Source organism: Xenopus tropicalis, chromosome 3, assembly GCF_000004195.4.
Source record: "Xenopus tropicalis strain Nigerian chromosome 3, UCB_Xtro_10.0, whole genome shotgun sequence".
NCBI classification, from domain to species: domain Eukaryota; kingdom Metazoa; phylum Chordata; class Amphibia; order Anura; family Pipidae; genus Xenopus; species Xenopus tropicalis.
The window spans coordinates 46725281-46746939 of record NC_030679.2 but is presented as its reverse complement, the minus strand read 5'-3'; the positions used below and the strand labels follow the sequence as shown (position 1 = coordinate 46746939).

The 21659-nt window shown below is 38.3% G+C and overlaps 1 protein-coding gene and 1 long non-coding RNA gene across 4 annotated transcripts in view; one reads left to right on the top strand and one right to left on the bottom strand.

The window, feature by feature from the left end:
• LOC108646152 overlaps positions 1-15731 on the bottom strand; it is a 115323-nt gene extending 99592 nt beyond the window's left edge. Inside the window, exons 1-2 of the long non-coding RNA XR_004221959.1 lie at positions 15647-15731; positions 8315-8487 (exon numbers count right to left, since the gene is read on the bottom strand). This is a non-coding gene — a long non-coding RNA (uncharacterized LOC108646152). The remainder of the gene's footprint in view (positions 1-8314; positions 8488-15646) is intronic.
• unc5a (unc-5 netrin receptor A) overlaps positions 1-21659 on the top strand; it is a 185691-nt gene that overhangs the window by 11897 nt on the left and 152135 nt on the right.

The window sequence follows — 21659 nt, the reverse complement described above, 5'->3', positions numbered from 1 at the left end:
ACAAACTGAATATCTTGACAAGAAGTCAGGGCATGTAAAGCAGCTATAAAGGATACAGTTACATCAGAAGCTACAATTACAACAGTATCATGAGAAAGAAATAAACCAGGACTCTGTCTTTGTGAAAACTGCTTGCTGAAAACTAGAAAAATGGGCTTACATTGCATTACAATATCTTGAACATAATATGCATGAACTGACTTACAGTATCTCATACACACACACACATTAATATTTCAGCATTTCTATATTGTCTAGAGTGTTTCATGTACAAAACTGAAAACATAGATATATCAAGAACTGGCAACTGCATATATCAAATAAGAAATAAACCCATACAAGCCAGCAGAAAATTCCCATTGTGATCTTGTGATTAGATGTGACCATTGCAGAGAAGTAAATGGACCCCGGGACTTTAATCACCTCTCTGACATAGAGTTGTACCCTGTGTGGCCAGAGCTTATCAAAGGGTTGCTAATGTGCATGCAGCCACCAGAAACTTAATTTAAGACTCAGAAAAGCATGTGGATTGTCCGTAAGTAGGATAAAAGAAACATATTAGGATGAAGCTTTTGTGATTTGGTCTCTCCAAATTCAAGATATACATTATTGCCAATATGATCACTAGATGGTCTTTTTAATATGGTCTACACACTGTGATAAAGAAAGACATATATATATATTGTAAATTCAATATTATGTGCCTTTAAATGTAGTACTGGTGCCATTTACTGCGCCATAGCATTAAATACTTCATTAATACATACTAGCGAAGACCATACAATCAAGGAAAAGTCAACATTTAATATTGACTGAGAGATGCTCTAGACAAGGTAACCCATTCTTGCACGAGCTATGCAAGTGTAAATATGTAGCCATGGAATAGACACAGCACTTGCAGGACTTTATAACAAATCTATGTTATCCTTGAATAAAGGAAAATATATATTTCTTATAAAGTCCCGTGAGTGCTTTGTTCATTTCATGGTTATACTTTGATATCGACACTTGGCACCCAGGCATTTACAGGGTATTTAAGTCTGGCATTATTTAATTACAAAATATGTTCGCTGTACATTCATTAGGACCACTCTTTTATTTGCATGTCATGTTTTGCATTTTAATTTCAGCCCTTAAGCTTTCTCTCAGTCTGTGCCAAGGAATAGGAGACAGCCACAAACAGCAAGGGAACAGCTTCTGCCTCAGCCCACATGGGAAGGGAGTGACTGTATGCTGGAGACATCCCAGATCTGGCAGGCAGTCTGCAAGAGTGGGCTATTAGCACTGCTGTCATCATTAACTGTACGTTGCTAATTTATATTTAAACAAGAAAACAGCCATTAGCACAACAAGAGCCCTACTAGCTGTTAGATAGGAGATGTCGGATGTTATTGTGTGTTTAACAAAGAGACGTGGGTGATGGATGGAGTGAGGGAGCTGTCTTGCCGGGATAGCAGTCAGATAGAGTGAAGGGTGACAGCACACCCCTGAGGGTATTATTATTTAAGGACAGATACCAGTGGGTGACATGGTCATATGGGGGGAAGTAGCTGCACTAGCTGAAGGTGAAGCAAAAGACAGATATCAAGGACACTTGGCACAATGAGAATATGATACAGTGCACAGCAAACAATAAACTGGACAGAAGGGACAGTATAGGCAAGAAAGCTTGCAAAAGAGGCACGGCAAACAGGCATTGGACTATGAAAGTGAAAGTATGAAGCATGGCCGTCACAAAGACACTACCATCAAATCAAAAGGACAGCTGTAAAATAGACAGCTAGCAATATGAGCTGTTGTAATAAGCCAGCTAATAGGCAATAAGCAACATCACTGAAATCAGCTATTGGCTAGAAAAAATACAAGAAGCAAACAGTAAAACAAAAAGACCCTTAGAGAAGACAACAGCAGGCACAAATTGGTGGATAATAGCTTGCAAGCAATAGCAGAATGATTAGAGAGACAGGTGACAGTCATGGTGAGAGATACAACATGTTGAGGAGAAGATAGCATGGCAAAATGACGTGAAATGCCGAGCAGTTCTAAAGAAAGGCAATTATTATACACAAGTAAAATGATTGATTATAAAGATCCAATTATACTAAATATGGGAGAGACAGCTTATGCAGGGAATAATAGTGGGAACAAATTGTGGTGGGGGGGAGGGACAAAGTTGAAAGAAAAGAAATCAGCTCTGCTCCTCACAGGAGAATGGGAAGGCAGAGGTGCTAACATAGAGTATTCAATGGGCTTCAATATGAGGCCACCGGAAAAGAAGAGTAATTTCTTTTAAATCAATTTTGATTCTATACAAACTGCTCTGATGCTTGAAAGCCAAAAAACCCTTGATTTGTTTTACAGCTCAGAGCCTAATGCCCCTTATTTCTTGTGAAATGTATGTCTTGGAAAATGGAGACACGAATAAGGCATGCATGAGACCCACAGCCCAGGGTTTAGTTCAGATTATAGCCACGGTATAGGTGGTGTTATACTGGTAAATATAAACTGCAGGTGGCTGTAGGGTACACGGGCAATCTCTGTAGCAGCTGCAGGATTTGTTTAGTATCAGTGTGAGGGCTCATGTACGTCTGCAAGTGCAGTTGCGGTCCCCACAATTTCCAGAAGTCGGTTACGCATAAAACCACTTTCATTGAAGGTACATTCTCACTCATTTTTATATAGTTGCACTTGGCCCAACTCAGTCCTTCCTGCCTTCCATTCATCACTAGCACGCTGAACACCTGAAGTAATGCCAGGCAGACTTTTGCAATTGCATTTGATTTGCATCAAAATTTGCATGCAGCAGCAGTAATTTTGCCAAATCTAACACAATTATGGTAAAAACAGCACAGTTACATTAAGAGCATCGCCCCTTTGTGAAAACAATGAAGCCAGAATTCAATGAAAAATGCTGCACTGTAGGAAAAAATGTAGCGATTGTGCTCAAAATTGCACTTACGGACATACATGTGCCCTAAGGTGTTTGCAGTCTTTCAGTAAATGCTGCATGATCTGTAATGCAACGATAGCTGCAGGGCTACAGCCTTTAAATGGGCAGGTCTCTTATAGCTATTGTAAAAGCCTCCTTAAAACAGGTGTTTTCATGTATCATGCTACACATATATCATTACTTTAAAACCAAAAATGAAAGACTTTCAAGATTTAGATTATTCCTGTGGAATATATTCAGAATGGCATGGCTTCTGATGGTAGGAGAGCAATCAAACATAAAAAAACAGACAGGACAAAAGGATTAACATCTTATTTTTAGTGGTAAGCCAATGCTATATATGAAGCATAATGCTTAATAATGCATTTTATTTAACGCACAATGGTGGCTTTCAAGCTCCTCTTAAGCCTGCCTTACCATAACCTCTCCAGTTCTTCCATTACAGAAAACAAGGTTTAAAGCTGGTACTAATTAATGAGGATTTATTGGTATAATTTTTTCAGCACCTGAAGAGCCCCCCAAAAAACAGATCCCAACTACAGATAGGTTTCACCCTTCTTGGGGCTCATAAAAATAGTGCAGGGGTTTATAATCAGCTCCTTTGGAGCCAGAGGGCCTCATCTCCTCACTGGCGAGACTTTTATTACATTTGACCCCCTTAGATTCTTGTTACGACCTCTTGTCATTTTAATAGCTATACTTGAATGAAGAAGAGTTTGTCATAAAAAAGAAAAACCATCCTTTTTTCTCGTACACATTCAGCTGAGAAGAGTAATGGTCTGTGTTTTGTACAGTGTAGTTTCTACATGTTCGCACTGGCATTTGACTACATAGTGGATATTGTGCTTTCCTGTAACATTTACTGGTGAAGACTGGTGGTATGTGGACTGGCCATCACCTCAACTATGGGTACCTACAAAAGTACCACAACATAGCAGTCTCTCTAAGATTTGTACCTTTAGCATTCACCAGCTTGTTGGCAGGCAATTAATGCTACCATTACAATCCACCTGCCAACTATGGGAAAGAACATCAGTGTGTGCAAGCCCCTATCTGTCAGGTGATGCTGGGAGTTGTAGTTAAAGCATAGTAGGAGGGCTACTGCTTTGACATTTCTGTTTTGCAGAGAATTTGTCCAGCTGAGATGAGTTTACATCAGACATGCTCCCAAGTGTGAGCCTTTCTTGCAAAGTAATTGGCCACAGTAGGGATGAGGAACCATTATGGCAAGCTGCAACTGTCAAAAGGCTGCCCATATGTGCAGATTTTACAGCTGAACAGGAAAGCAATGGATTCTGTCAGCAACACTCTGCTGCTTAAATCTATCTGTACGTGTGAATTGTGTTTTTAGATTCATTATAGATTCCCTTTAATACCTGCTTAAAAAATACATGCTTAGGTGTGCGCCTAGAATAGAAAAGCATTGCACTTAGAAGCTATCATTCCAACAAGCATTTTCTGGTTGTGCTGCTCCGTTGATTCACAGATGCTACCTGCCTCAGAATGAATTCATAACAGATTAAGACCCTGGAGAGGAACAGTGCAAATTTATGGAGGTGATTTGTGCCTACCAGCTTCCAGTTTACATTTTAATTCTTATCTTTATGGGGTGGCTTCTTGTTTGTTCTTGGCCAAGCAACAGAGAACACTTTCTGTTGGAGATAAGGCCTGGCAACAAGGCCAAATGCCTTTCTGAGACTCTTTAATGCCTTAACTGAAAATGTTGTCATTCCAGGAAAGGTAATAGCACAGTATAAAGCCTTTTAAGTCATTGCTAATTTACTGTTATGACCAAATCCTAAAGGAGACTCAAAGATGGGGGCACAAAATGAAATGAGGAACAGGCTGAAAGGATCTTGCAGATAAGGTAGCAAAGTTGGATATAAGGCAGGAGATGGCTACAAACACAAAGTAGCAAACAAATGCTTTCTCCCTTTGTAAAGCTCACTCATTTTCTCTGCTGGCTTTAACAAGATAACATGCTGGGAGGAAGAAAGATGGAATAAAAGACAGAGATAACAGCATTTTCTAAACTAGTAAAATAATAAGATGTTATTGTCTCTGTAATGGCAGGAAAACACGATGCAGAAAGCCCTTGAGGATGACATTTAATGATAGTCACCCAACACTAGGGTGCAAGGCTGCATGATATTTTTAGGCCACTGGTAAATTCAGTAAAGACTTTAAAAGAATAATGTACTGTTATATCACAGTAATTACATGGGACAAGCTTGAAATCCTCAAATGAACTAGATTTGTCTATGGTTTTTACTGCATCCTAATTGACAAGCCCAGCTGGGTTTCAGATGGAGAATCTCTTCATGACAACAGGAATGTAAATGAAAAAGAGTCTCCCCAATTCCACACTGCCCTACGTGCCCCGTATCTCTGCAAGCTGCTGGCTCTCACCGGATCAGGGTGACCTTCAAAGTCCTTGAGGCAAGTAAGCTTTTGATTCAAAGCTGAAACTCTGATCTCCCCTTCCATCTCTACAGCAAACAAGCCTTTATTCTGTTTTCACTGAGTCCACCTGCATTGGATTAAAAAGCAGTGTATACAAACATCCCCACCCTATAAAGTGACTATGGGTACCTATGAGAATGACCTACCAGGGCCTCAAGATGAGTAGCTCAAAAAAAAAAAAAAAAAAGAAGCAATTTGAATATGTTACAGATTCAACTGATGGTTTAAATAGAACTGTATTGTCTGCCAGCCTTGGCTGCCATTCCGGTCCAAAGCTTTGTCCTTGCTTGGAAAAAGTGGAGCCAGGTCCCTGGAGCACTAGTAATCACACATATTTTAAAATGGTCCTTAAACTGTTTATACCAAAAGCAGCACTGTATTGTATCATAATTGTTTATCAAGTGTAATATCACCTGAATAGGAACTGGCACTGAACACAGGCATCTAATTGTGTGTGCATTAATTTAAAGCAAATCTGCTTGCCAAATTCCTGTGCTTATTTCACAGGGAATAATAAACATATATATTACTTTTGCTCCTTTTGGGTCTTTAATGTGAAAGGAACAATGGTGGTAACTGTATGCTAGCCAATACCATTACTGTAACTTATAGGGGACATAAAACCACCATAATAGTGCTAAGGTAGCCATTCATCCCCGCATTTATTTGTGCAGATTGTCTGATTTAAAACATACTGCCGAACTATCTGGGCATCTATGGTACATTGGGGGTTTGACAGCCTATCCTGCAAGCCTATCTGCCAACAATGGAGGAGACACAGCTACTCTTTCTTAGATTTGCTTGTCTGTTTCATTATGATCTTCTTTGTTTATATGCCTCACACTTAAACACTGAACACTTAAACAGCACTATGCCCACCCCCCTGATGTTTGATTACTGTGTAATATCAGCAAGCACAAAACTGCTCCGTAATCTCCCTGTGATAGCAGCAGGATGATTTACATTGTGCTGGTAGGTAGGATTCTCATTGGATAATCCCCTTGCATATCTAAATACATTTTGGAGAGCAGTGAAGTGCAATGCGGGGGATTATGCAAGGTGTGTGCCCCCTTTATGCTATATATATATATGTGCTCCTCTAACTGCCAGACCAGCTCATTGTATCTGTCAGACAAGTAAACTAGTTTTCTGATTAGACTATTAACATATTAAGTCAGTAAATCAGTATTAATTCAGGTAGATTTTGGATATAAAACAAGGCATGCAACAAAGCATGCTGGGAATACTAAGTACAGAAAACAGGGAGCACTCACCAGGATAGGTGCTGACACATCCGAAGAAACGCCCCTGATCCAGGCGTGATGTGAAACAACAAAAAATGGATATGGTAGGATGGAGCACGCCAGGACTACTGTGATTGTAAAAATAAAATTATCCTTTATTTGACGCTTCCATTAAAAACATATTACAAAATTGCAGAACTGAAACTCCCCAGCTTGACGCGTTTCGTGGCCCAAAGCCACTTCAACAAAGCATGCTGGGAATGTAAGCTATCTTTCATTTGATATCAAAGGCACTCTGTACTGTTCAGTGGTATATTTGAAATACAAAAGGTATTTAGTTATGGCCTTTCTTTCTGAATAAAATAATGGCATGTCCATGTGCTTAGATCAAACGTTATTGCGCAGTAAAGTCAAATAAGCAGAGTACCATTTGTCATGATACATTGGCCACTGGAGGGAACTGTTCTGTTGGAGCCTGTGCTTGGTATTTAATTTTAACTCAGCAGAGGAGCCATTCATTTTAATAAAATATGGAAATGAGCAGAGCTCTTTGTGAAGAATAACCTTTGCCAATATGGCTTACTGAGCATTTATCTCGATTAATATTTAGAAATATATCTAGCAATATTTTGGCTGAAAGTCACCTAGAGGTATTACAGCCCACCAGGGCTATGAGAGCTATGATAAATGGTTTACTTGCCCTACCACAACCCCCCTAGGATTTGGCTTGCAAAATATCTATTATAGATTCATTGCTGATCTTTCTGAGGGATGAACATGCTTTGAAGGTAGGAGCCTGCTTCCTTGCTGCCCACCAGAGACATCTAGGAAAATCACCTCTGCTTTTCACTCTGCCCCTAGTGAATTTATTGTGAACAATCAGTACAAGAGTAATTGTTAGATATTCAGCTCTTGTCTATCAGATCCCCCTCCGTACGTCTCCTGTGAAACAACATTGCTGTCCCCTCCCATCTCCAGCTCTGCCTGAATCATCCCGTCCACCCCAGCTACACCAAAATCTTCTCATTTCAAAATGTTTTCATATTCTCATTCTTTCTAACCCCAGCTCTAACTGAATTACCGTTAGTATGTCTGTCATGCATATCTGTACTCCAGCAGTTTTAAGACAAATGACTATGTCTCTTTCTACCAATGTGACTGGTCCTCCAGCAAAATTGTCTGTGTTTCTTATAGTATATTTGCCTATGTAGGTGTATATCGGCCCATCATCTGTCATTCAAGCAACATGTCTGTCCCTCCAGCAGAAAGAATATCTGTCCCCCTGCAATATACCAATTCTGCAAAAAGGGCCCTGTTAGTACCCTATAAGCATCCCTGTCCTTCTTGCAGCGTGGCTTTTACTCTAGTAATTCCCCCTTTCTTCCAGTTTTACCCCATTCACTAATTTCCCCTTTTCAATTAATAGTTCTCCAGTAACAGCAGAGAAAACCTACATTTTTTTCTCTTTAATAGCATATATCTTTCTTTTATTATACTTTGAGATGACAGATTGACTTAAAAAATGTACACAAGAGGATCTCTAGAACAAAATTCCTCTGCAGGCTCTATTTGTGGGTGTTTCAGTCAATGCCAAGAATAGGCATGTGGATAAATATATGTGAAAGATATCCTTTTTTTGGAGAAACACTTCACTCACCTAGAGTGCCTAGTTGTCAGTTTCCATTTGCCAACAAGCAGAGTGATTTCAGACACTGTAAATCCATTTACTGGTCGCACAGTAAATCAGCAGGGCACAAGAAGAAGAGATGATGCAGACCTGTGTGCCAATCGCCAAGAAGTTCACTGTAAAGATGGGAATGACCATAAAATCTAAATAAAAAGTGAAAGTTAATGTAAGGCTGATTTTCTGGATGATAAACTCGTTTTAAAGCATTTCGGTTTTACACCATAGATGTCCAATTATAAACTGTGGCGTGTTTGAGAATGATAACAGCCCACATTCCCAGAAGTCAGACACTCTAATGCAAAAGTGCACTATGCATTATGAACTATGATTGTATGTATATTTTTACATACAAGTATGAGACCGGTTATCCAGAAACCCATTATTCATAAAGTTCTGAATTACATGAGGGCCATCTCCCATGGACTCCATTATAGGAAAATAATTGTAATTTTTAAAATTGATTTCTTTTTTCTCTGTAATAATAAAACAGTACTTTGCACTTGATCCCAAGCAAAATATTAATAATCTTTATTAGAGCAAAACAGTCCATATTAATGTTTAAATTATTTTTCAGTAGACTTGAGGTATGAAGATCCAAATTACAGAAAGACCCCTTATCCAGAAACCCCAGGTCCTGAGGATTCTGCTTAATAGGTCCTATACCTGTAATACTATTTGTACATAGCAACATAAATTTTACAATACATTAGTAATACAGAAAGGAAGAACAAACCATAATAATTACATAAGGACTAAATGCCAATGTTAAGACAGGGAAAGGGGACGTTTCTGCCAGTCCCTGCCCCACAGCTTACAGTCTAAGGTGCTTAACAGGCTCCCATCTACAAATACTAAATCTATGAACTGAGAACCTTTATTCAGATGATTACGGGCGAATAATATGCAGCTCAGCTAATAAACGGGAACAGCTCCCCAACATTGTCAGCTTTTTGTGATATTTAAATTCACGAACCTTTCAATGCTTAAAACTAAAGAGAAGGTCAGAATGAGAAAAAAAAAATAACTCCTACGAAATTCACCATGGAAACATCTGAACAGTGGTATTCTGAAAATGGGCACCTCCAACTCAAAGATTTAAAAAATAAACCGCCTTTACCTTTAGTAAAATATGCTTGTACATCTATATCTATATATACGGTTTATATATAGCTGACTGACTGGGTAGGTGGTAAAAATATGTAACTGTATTCACAGATATTGTTTAGAGGTTTTTTTTTTTTTTTTTTACACCATTATGGTATTACTGACTAGAAATGCTTTAAAGTGGATCTGCCACCCAGACATAAAAAGCTGAATAATAAAAGTCCTTTTCAAGTTAAACATGAAACCCAAATTCCTTTTATTAAATAACATATCCATACCCATTATAAAGACATTTAAAAATCCCAGCTGTCAATCATATATTGCCTGCCCCGCCTCTTTGCCTTAGGCATAGAGGCGGGGCAGACAATACCTTTAACTTTCCATTCAGCACTTCCTAGATGTCACTGCACGTCACACTTTTCCCCTCCCTCCCCATCACCTAATTAAGTAGCCAGTGCATAGGTATGGGCATCTGGCCCTCCAAGATTTTGCTGTGATGCAAAGCTTGCCTTACTAACAGTGTCCACAAAATGGCAGCTGCCTGCTTGCTGTGATTGAATAGTTCCAAGACTGAAGGAAACAAGATTTATACTATCTGTATAGTGTAAATAAGGTTTATTTTGCTCAACTAGCATGATAGAAAAGAATTTGGAGTTTTTTCTTAGGGTGACAGGTCCCCTTTAAATACATCTTAGCAGCTCTAGTAGAGGAACATTATTTAAGACTTTCTGTCAAATCTAATTGCCCAGTGATATGTTTTAGAATATGTGGACCCTTAGGCTTTATTTATGAATGACATGCACAAATTTAAAAATGAATGTGAAAATGCAGACAACCAAGGCAATTGCACCTGTACACATTCTTTAATAATGATGAGCGAATCTGTCCCTTTTTACTTCGCAAAAATTCAAGAAACTATGGTAAAACTACGGGTGACAGCATTATTGGTAAAAAAATATGACAGTTTACATCAGAATTGGAGTTAGGGATGCACTGATTCCAGGACTCGGTTTAGGATTCGGCCAAGATTCGGGCTTTTCGTCAGGATTCAGATTCGGCCAAATTCATGTTCCAGGCCAAACTAAATCTGAATCCCAAAAATAATGACATTTTGTCACGTGAACATGGAAGTTGAAAATGTAACCTTTCCGTAACCTAATTAGCATATTCTAATGAAGATTTAACCCTCACATAACCTAATTAGCATATGCTAATTCTGATTCGGTTAGGTATTTGCCAAAATCCTTTACGAAGGATTCGGGGGTTCGGCCGAATCCAAAAAAGTGGATTTGGTGTATCCCTACATGGAGGGCTGCAGGCCTGGACTGACAGTTTGTGGATTCTGGCAAATGCCAGAGGGGCTGCTGTAAGATGCCATAGACAGTCACTATTATTGGACTTGCTGTTTGGGCCTCTGTGTACTTGAAATGCTAAGACCTGTAGTGCTGCTTTGGTAAAGGAGCCATTTTGTGTCAGAAATTAATTAATTTTTCTTTTGTCAGACAATCACTAAAATATTTCCCAGTTTTTTTTATTCTGGCTGTAACCCTGTGCTCATATTTCTGCCTGCTTTCTTTATTCATGCACCTAGTGTGAGGCTGCCTTATAGTCACCATTAATAGGCCTCCCTGGTAATTACAGTTATTAGGAAGAGAGAGCGACACTATTAAGACAAACCTCCCCTTGCTTGCAAACATTATGACCCAAAGACATGATTAGGTCAAAACAGCACTTCCTAGGATTTACTGATTCATATGCAAGAACAGTCCTTTTTATTATTATGACTTTCCATATCAAATTCAAAATAAAAAGTCTCTAGGGATGTTATCCTCCCCATAGCTGGTGCAGGAGATAACAATCACTGTCAAGCATTCCAAATGAAAAAGATCAGCGGAATAAGATAGAGAAGGATATGCAAAAAGATCACACTGGGAGGGGCGCTACATTCTATACTGGGATTTCTCACTGAACTATAAATTCCAGCTCCCCAACAGCCTTTGTCTGTCTGGATGCTGGAAATATTTGTTTAGTAACAGAAGAGAAGTAGAGGGAACTGTATTACTCTATGCTGTTGGCAAACTCTTCTAATATATATCTAATACACAGTAGGCACAAACTGTAGCTGTTCTACTGTTCTTTCAATTGCGTCATCTGCATTTGTCTCTTGTTCATAAATGAGTCTGCCGTTTATTGGAAGCACACATGTCCATTTACTGGTATGGGATCTATTATCCAGAATTCTTGTGACATAAGGTTTTCTGGATAGCAGGTCTTTTAGTAATGTGGGTAACCATTTCAGGGGCTATGATAAAACATTTAAACTTTAAAGGTAAAGGAAAGGTAAAAATCATTGGGGGGTACCAAAGGTTAGGCACCCCCCAGTGATTGTAACCGATTACCTGTTGGGTGGCAATGACCCAGCAATCCTCTTCTCATGTAAATAAACCCAACTGGATTGCTTTGCCACCAATATGGATTCATGTAGTTTGGTTACCATCAAGAAGAAGGTACTGTTTCATTATGATTATTATAATTATAGAGAAAGGAATAAGTCAATTAGTAAAAATAATAATGGGTTTCTGAATAATAGAAATACAGATATTCATTATCTGGAAACCTGTTATCCAGAAAGCTCTGAATTACAGGAAGGTCATCTCCCATAGACTCCATTTTAATTGAATAATTGAAATTTTCAAAAATTCTTTTTTCTGTGAAATACAGTACCTTGTACTTGAACCCAACTGAGATATCATGAAAGGGGTTGGAATTAGCTTTTAGTATGATGTAGAGGGGAGCATTCTGAAACAATCTGAAATTGATCTTCATTTTTATTATTTGTAGTTTTTATTAATTATTTCATTTTTTTGTTTAGCAGCTCTCCAGTCTGGAATTACCAAATTACCTTAGCAACAAGGAACCAGTTTTAATGAGAGACTGGAATATGAATAGAAGATAAATAGGTAATTAAAAGTAACAATAAAATTGTAGCCTCACAGAGCAGTAGTTTTTGGCCGCTGGGGGTCAGTGACCCCCATTTGAAAGCTGGAAAGAGCTAAAAAAATAAATTAATTAAAAGTTGCTTAGAATTGTCAATTATATAATATAATAAGAGTTAACTTTAAGGTGAACCACCCCTATAAGTAAACTTTTAGTACGTTTTTAAAACAACCAGTTCAAAGCAACTTTGCAATAGGTTTCCATTCATTATTTATTAATTTTAGCTTTTGAATTGTTTGCCTTTTTCTGAAGAAGGGAAATAACAAAGTATAAAAAATGAAGACCAATTGCAAATAGTCTCCCAATATTACTCTCTACATCAAGTTAACTCAAAGGTGAACAACCCCCTTAATCCTTATTGGAGGCAAAACAATCCTATTGGGTTTATTTAACATTTAAATGATTTTTAGTAGATGTAGGGGATGGAAAAAGATCCTTTAGCCAGAAAACCCTAGGTCCCATGCACTTGTTTTATTGAAACAGTTTAAGCAGTTTCAGCACGTATCAGTGCCTCATACAAACGGAAAGTTACATAATGGCTATTCATTTCTGATCACAGCAGAACAAACTCTGTGCATTGTGGAATTAAGGTATTTGTCTGAAAGTTCACTCCAACACTGCTGCAGAAGTGCTCACAAATGATCTGCACTGGTTGGCTGTTTAACCTTAACCTTTCTATTCAATTCATCCCAAAGCAGCTCAGTAGAGTTAAGGTCATCACTTTCAGCTTGCCTTCGTTTTCCTTCTGTTTGAAAGGGTTCTGCCAGAGCTTGGAGGTACAGTATGCTTGGGATCACTATACTGTTGCATCACAAAGGACTGCCCAATAAGTCTAATACCAGAGGGCACGGAGTGGTGCTGAAGAATACTGTAGTAGTTGCTTTAGTTGAGAATTCTGGACACTTCCAAGTCCAGATCCTTCAAAACACTCCAAACTAAAACCCTACCTACTCCATGCTTAACTGTCACTTTCAAACACAGAGAGTTAACAATGTAGTCTCAACGCTGACAACACACAAAGACTTACAGTGATGACCACACATCCCTTCATACTATAGGGGCATGTTTCTCAGATTTACAGAATTCCAAGATAATTTATTTTTTTATTTGTATGTTTTATAGTTACATAGTTACATAGTTACATAGGGTTGAAAAAGAGCGTTGTCCATCAAGTTCAACCCATCCGAGTAAACCCAGCACACAACCTATACTAACCAATCTATACACTCACATACATAAACTATATATATACAACCACTAATACTAACTGTAGATATTAGTATCACAATAGCCTTGGATATTCTGCTTGTTCAAAAACTCATCCAGGCCCCTCTTAAAGGCATTAACAGAATCTGCCATTACCACATCACTAGGAAGGGCATTCCACAACCTCACTGCCCTCACCGTGAAAAACCACCTACGCTGCTTCAAATGGAAGCTCTGTTCCTCTAATCTAAAGGGGTGACCTCTGGTGCGCTGATTGTTTTTATGGGAAAAAAGAACATCCCCCAACTGCCTATAATCCCCTCTAATGTACTTGTACAGAGTAATCATGTCCCCTCGCAAGCGCCTCTTTTCCAGAGAAAACAACCCCAACCTCGACAGTCTAACCTCATAGCTTAAATCTTCCATCCCCTTTACCAGTTTAGTTGCACGTCTCTGCACTCTCTCCAGCTCATTAATATCCTTCTTAAGGACTGGAGCCCAAAACTGCACTGCATACTCAAGGTGAGGCCTTACCAGGGACCTATAAAGCGGCAAAAATATGTTCTCATCCCTTGAGTCAATGCCCTTTTTTATACAAGACAGCACTTTATTTGCTGTAGTAGCCACAGAATGACACTGCCTGGAATTGGACAACTTGTGATCTACAAAAACCCCTAGATCCTTCTCCATTAAGGAAACCCCCAACACACTACCATTCAGTAGATAGTTCGCGTTTATATTATTCCTACCAAAGTGCATAACTTTGCACTTGTCAACATTGAACCTCATTTCCCAGTTTGCTGCCCAGTTTTCCAATTTTGTCAAATCGCTCTGCAAAGCGGCAGCATCCTGCATGGAACTTATAGTTTTGCACAATTTAGTGTCATCAGCAAAAATAGAAACAGTACTCTCTATGCCCACCTCCAGGTCATTAATAAACAAGTTAAAAAGCAAAGGACCAAGGACTGACCCCTGCGGTACTCCACTAACCACACTGGCCCAATTAGAAAATGTTCCATTTACCACCACTCTTTGTACTCTATCCTTCAGCCAGTTCTCTATCCAATTACAAATATTATGTTCTAGGCCAATATTCCTCAATTTGATCATTAACCTTCTGTGAGGTACTGTATCAAACGCTTTAGCAAAATCTAAGCAGATGACATCAACTGCCATTCCAGCATCAAGGTTCCTGCTCACCTCCTCATAAAAGGCAACTAAATTAGTCTGGCAAGATCTGTTACGCATAAAACCATGCTGGCACAAACTAATAGTATTGTGAACTGCAATGTATTCATCTATCCTATCCCTTATTACCCCTTCCAGAAGCTTTCCAGAAGTTTCAGGTTGCAGAAAAATGATAGGAGGCTGTTTCATTCCTAGGCACCTTGATTAACAATTATGAATTGCACCATGGAATACTCTCAAAATGAGACACATCACTTGCCAGATATAGTGAATTGCAAGTGCAATACTTAAGGTGGCCATACATGGGCCAATTTCAGCTTGCTTGGCGACTTCACCAAACTATTGGACCTTACATATGGTGGTACTTTAATGTTTTGTTGTGTTTTGAACTTTACCTGATTACGGGTTACCAAATTGGCAAATTCTGATCTTACTTTACCGCTCTAAAATTAACTAAAATTCTATCGGCAAAATCCCATTATTAGCTATAAGAGGAAGACATACTCTTTCGGTAAAATGAGGTTTAAAAAAAAATAATCAGGATTTCCAATGCTATTTCCAAATACAACTCTATCCCTCTGACCTCCTTGGACAGTTTTTTAATCTTTATAAATGGGGAATTACTACTTTGACAAAAATCCATTGAATTCTGTTGGTGTATCATATATACTTCATACACTATGGGGTCATTTACTAAACCTTTTGATTTTTTCCAATCTGGATTTTTTTAGCGCTAAAAAAAGTTTCTTTCGAGATATACAAAATGCTGAAAAATCTAAATCCGACAATTCACCAGTTAAAACTTACCGAGATCATGTAGAAGTCAATGGCAGATGTCCCTTCCCTGATGGATCCTTCTTTTGGTTCCTTTGTTTCAGATTTTTGATGCTGTTTTTTTGTGCAGCAACTGAAAAAAAGTTGCAGTATTGTGACTTTTCCACGACTTGCACAGGCTTTTTCAGTTTAGACTTTTAAGCAAATGTCAGACATTCATGGAAATGAGTTTATATTATTTGTAAAAATAAAAAAAATGAAAATTGTTCCAGTATTAGTAAATGTGCCACTACAGGGTGGATTTATCAAAATGTGACTTTAGAGCTTAATAAATAAAAACTCACCAATGTTCTCTTTAATCCTATGGGATTTTTAGAAGCTTCTTTATCAAATGGTCAGTTCTAATGTTCACCCGTTGATAAATACCCTTCTAAAAATCCCATAGCAATGAATAGAACGTGGGTGAGTTCTACTATATTAAACTCTAAACATTTTGATAAATCTGTCCCCCAAGTCAGGAGATGGCATGCTATTGTAATTGTATACATAGTTCTATCTCACTGAAAGCAGAACTGGCCTTCTTCATTCCTTTATACTGATGACCTTATATGATTCCTCTTAAAGACGAATAGTAAATCTAATTAGAATGTTAGAATTGTTCAAAACAAGACTTGTAAATGGAATCTTGACAGCAAACAATATGGAATTCTCAACGTCTTTTATTGCTTGGACTTAAATAGAGCCACGCCGATTCATTCTTGTGTCCTCACTTAGGAGCTGTCTCCCAGCAATCCTCATTTGTGTGATTACTGAAGTAAGGCCTGGCTCCACTTCTCTGCTCATGACCCCACACTTGAATGTGACAGCGCGGCTTCTGTGTAGATTTCAGTAATAGGCATAAAAGACCAATAATCATGATGTGGAGCGAAGGGAATGTAGTGTTCCAGCAAAATTATTAAGACTGCTTTTATAGCCAGCAAACAGCTTTCTTCTGTAACTTCCTATAAACATGCTGTTTTAGCTATCACTAGTCCCCATGTAGCCTCGTCTGTGGACAGTTCCTCACATAATGCAGTCAAGGGTATAATTAAAGGATTGCTGTAAGCAGAGCAGAAATTTGTTAAACTAATAATAGTGATTTGTTCTTGACATAAATCTCATTATTCTCTGAATGGTTATGTAGATTTACACTGGCACAAGTGTAACTGGCTCCCAATGGTATCTACAAGTCAATATATGGAGGAAAAGTCAATATATGGGGCAAAGGGATTCATACTGAAAGACTGGCTGCAAATTAAATTGTTATATTTGTTGAAACGCCTTTGGCCAGCAAGAACAAGGACATATCATTACTTTAAATCTGAATTTATCAAGTACAGCTAAATAGTGGTAAGGTAGCTCTAGTTACTACTGTGTAAAACATTACAGATATGGAATCTATTCTCTGGATTGCTTGGAACATGGGGATTTATGAATAAGGGTCTGTCTGTAATTTGGATCTCCATACCTTAAGGGCTCTGGTACACGGGGAGATTAGTCGCCCTCGACAAATCTTCCTTGTTGCAGGCGACTAATCTCCCCGATATGATATCCCACCAGCAAAGATGTAAATCGCCGGTGGGATGGCATACGCGGCGGCGCGATTTCCGCCCGCCGCATATGCCACCTCACCGCGATTTACATTTTCGCCGGTGGGATGTCATATCGGGGAGATTAGTCGCCTGCAACAAGAGAGATTTGTCGCGGGCGACTAATCTCCCCGTGTATCAGAGCCCTAACTCTGCTAAAACCATTTAAATATAATTAAACCCAATAGGATTATTTTGAAGCCATTATGAATTCAGGCAGCTTAGTTACTATCTAGTACAAGGTACATTTTATTAGAGGAAAAAGATCAATAAAACAATAATTATTTGAATAAAATGTACGCTATGGAAGGTAGTCTTCCTGTATTGTAGAGCTTTCTGTATCCCAATGTATTTTCCATGATGGAAGTATTAATTAACTTTTTAAATAGCTCCCTTTGGTAAGGTTTCCATAGCAACATAGGCAATACTTGACCTTTTGTATTGTAAATAATACAAAATGAAAACATTCATCTATAGGGGGCTATTCACAAAAATGTTGTAAAATGTCATATTAAAATGTTGTTTGTGCACCTACTTATTCACAGACCAATTTTGTCATTTTTCCTCCTTTACCAACAATTTTCAAAAACTATAATTAAAAAGTGGGTGTGGCTATTGTGTAAAACCTTTCTGAGAATAAGTTGTACCCACAACATTTCTACAGACATTTCTTACTTCAAAATGTCTCCGCCTTAACTAGACTGTCGGGAAACAAATGTTTGATAGTTTCATTTGGCTTAAGTCTAAGGTTGGGGAAGATGATCTGTTTTGGCACACACATTCTAAAACTGTCCATCAACCAGGACTATACTTAAATGCCACCCAGAAGTTTGGTTTCTTCATTGCTACCCTGCTTCTTTGTGCCCTATCTTTTTGGGCAAGGGCAAACATTGCATGTTATTACAAGAATAATGAACTTGGTATTCTAGACTGCTTATTGGTCAATAGCTTTATATTATATATTGCAATAAAATACTGAATCTACTCTTCTGTTTTAGTGATCTAAAAAGAACATAATATCTAGGCCAGCTGGTTAAATGTCAGTTGTGAAAATGCCATGATCTATATTATCTTAACCATATCTTCCAAATATATGTTGTCAATGTATCTGTCAGGTATGAAACATTTTCTGTTTACATGGAAAAGATTGTTTCCTGTTGATCATGTGACGTATTGCCTTTTTCTACTGATTAAAAGCAAAGGTTACCTCCAGTTTTTATTAAAGAACCTCCTCCATAAAGACTTTGGGCCTGTTGGGACCAGGCAATGGATCTTGACAGGCATTGTTTACATTAGTGCTGTACGATAAGGCATTTAGCCGAGCAATTTAGCAGAGTGGAGGAGATAAGAACAGTAAATTAAATCAAATCAATAAAAAAGGCCAGCAATGAAAAGAAACCATTTTATGAAAACTGAAGCGGCCATAGAATTAAAATGACTCTGTGTTATTGCAGGATCAATCAAAGGTAAATAAGAAAGTGGAAAAATATGGTGATCATTAGCCTCCAACCTCTAAAATGACTGGTATTTTTAGGGACAGTTCTATAAAATAAGAAGCTGAGCTGAAGCTTAAAATCCCACCTTCCTGTTTGATCTAATCTCAATCTATTTCACAAAATCTTCAACAGTAATAAAGGACACATGATCCTTTCAGTCATGAACTGGCCCCCCACCTGACCACTTTCCGTGATGGGGCAACAGTAACTCCCCTTCCAGAGGCAGCAACCTCCCTACCAGTAGCCGCAACCATCATACCTCCTTATTCAGACAACCCTTTCCAGAAATTATAGCAAGAGAGGGCAGGCAGGAGCGGCAGCACAGTGACCATAGACTATTTTTTTTTTTAATTGCACCCCCAGGCAGTTGCACCCGAGGTCTGGCTGTGTCCCCCTGGTGCACGAGACTGGGTATGTTAGTTGATGTTTGAAGGTTATGCCATGGCTTTACCTGTTCCTTCATGGGCAGATGTTTCACCAAAGGAATAAAACTGATTTACCCACAGCCAACCTAGTGATGTTCCTATACCCAGCATGCTAGGAACATCACAATTCAAGGATTCTGGATAAAGCAGTTGCTTTGTTTGGAAATACCTATCCTTGTATGGGAGCTATTATTTAAAATGAAAAACTGGGTTTGTTTTAAATGTGAATTTACAAAAAGACCCATACGAGGCATTAATGGGAGCACCGGCCCAAGGGGTGACCAATATACAGCAGAAACTAATCAATCAAATATTCTTAGCCGCAAGGCAAGTTTTAGCGAGATCCTGGAAATCCCCTTCCATCAATTACAATTTACTTAAACCCAAGATAGACTGGATATTCACAAATGAAAAAGCTAACCAGTATTGCCTTAGATAAATACCCACTGTTTCTTAAAATTTGGCAACCGTGGATTGACTATAGGTTTGGAGGAACTCTTTCTACCTCGACACTATCTGCTTAACAATTTGTAGTGAAAAGTTTTAATACACTTATGTTTAACATCATGCTCCTCTGGTACTAACTATCCCCTTGTTTTTCCCCGTTTTTTGATATTGAATAGCGCATTAGCTTTTATTTGCATAAGAAAATAATATTTGCTACTGTTACCGGTTAGATTTGATACTATATTTGCAATCTGTAACACCATGACATTACTTCCTAAATGCTAATGTTTGTAAAAAACAAAAAAAGAATGCAATTTTGTGCTCAAAAAGTGAAATATTGTACTGATTGCTATAAAACAATAAAAAAAAAAAATTAATGATGAAAAACTGGGTTTTAAGGGGTATTTCTGTAAAGTAAAGCACTGTGCCTTAATGCATAGCGAGCTATGGTATGGAGATAATATTTTTATCTGTAACTTTGAAATATGCTACATGGCGTTTTAAGATATTTTGTATAAAAAGCTTTGATTAGCGGAAGCGCAGGCGTATAGTTACGTTTTGCATTCCGTTCCCTTTGCAGCATCCCTTGGATCTAGGCACTTTCCAGGCAAAATATCTTTTCATCTGTTTTTCTTTTTAAACAGGGATAAATGTCATTAGAAACAATAACGGCAGACTCGTGTAGTGCTGTTAATTTGTCGGCTGCCTGCAATACGAATACATTAACATTTTCACTCCAAATGACTCCCGTTTTCAGTGATTAAGAAGTATTTGTTTTAAAGCATTTGAATGATTTACAGACGCGCTGCCTGGGAGCATGAGAAGCAGCTGCGGCAGGGAGTAGTGTGGGGGGAAGCCCTTTCAATTCGCTGCTGCCTCAGGCCAGGATGGAGAGTACAACACTTTCTCCCCCTCCCTCCCATTTCTCATCCATGGAAGTGGAAAAGCTTATGGAGAAGAACTATTATACTTATATATAAAAACAATGAGCAGGTGGATTAGAATTAAAGAGAGAATAAAGACATTGAAATCATCCTCAAATGCTGACAATTGGACTTTGTCCTTAATTAGGCCCAATAGAAGCAATCCCAAAAGAAGTGGTTGTGACTGCCAGGCATTGACTGTTATTAGAAGCAACATAAAGTTCCAATTAGGATGACAAATATGCAGTTACATGTTGAATTCTTAAATCTATATACCTGTATGGAATCCAAAATGCTCGGGACCTGGGATTTTCCAGATAAGGGGTCTCATCTGTAATTTGGATCTGCATTCCTTACGTCTACTAAAAATCATTTAAATATTAATTAAACCTAACTGATTGTTCTGCCTCCAATAAGGATTAATTATAGCTTAGTTGGGGTCAAGTACAAGGTTCTGTTTTATTACTACAGAGAAAATGGAAATCATTTTTTAAAATCAGGATTATTTGATTAAAATGGAGTCTTATGTGAGATGGCCTTCCTGTAATTTGGAGCTTTGTGGATAACGTGTTACTGGATAATAGATCCTATAGCTGTATACACTCATGTGTAAAAAAAGATAGGTGGGGGCAGTCAATGAGATCGAAACACCAACCAACACTATACGTGGAAATCATTATACCATAAGGCAGATTTAGACTATTCTTCTCAGCTTGTCACTTGTTAGCTTTGTGGTCCCTAGAGCCATTATCTAAATACCACTGCAGGTCTTACCAGAGTGTGTTCAAAAATCACAGGGACCCCAGGCCTGACTAAAATGACAGGATTGTAGTTTTAAAGAGCAGTAGGTGAGTCTGGATGGTATTTCTTTAGTGTGAAAGGTGTTTGTTGGGATTAGTCTCCTTTCAGATTCTATCAGTAGTGCTTCTCATATAAGGTTTTCAGAGTCCTCTCTTGCTAACTGAACACTAAAGACATGTAACAAGCTTGGATTTAATGCAATTTAACGGGTAATCACAGGTATTCTGTATTTCTGGTGATGATAGAGAGACAACAAAGCTCTACAGCAAACTAAGCAACAAGAGTTGTTACAGAGTCAAGAATGACTGTACGTGCTGTGTCTCTTT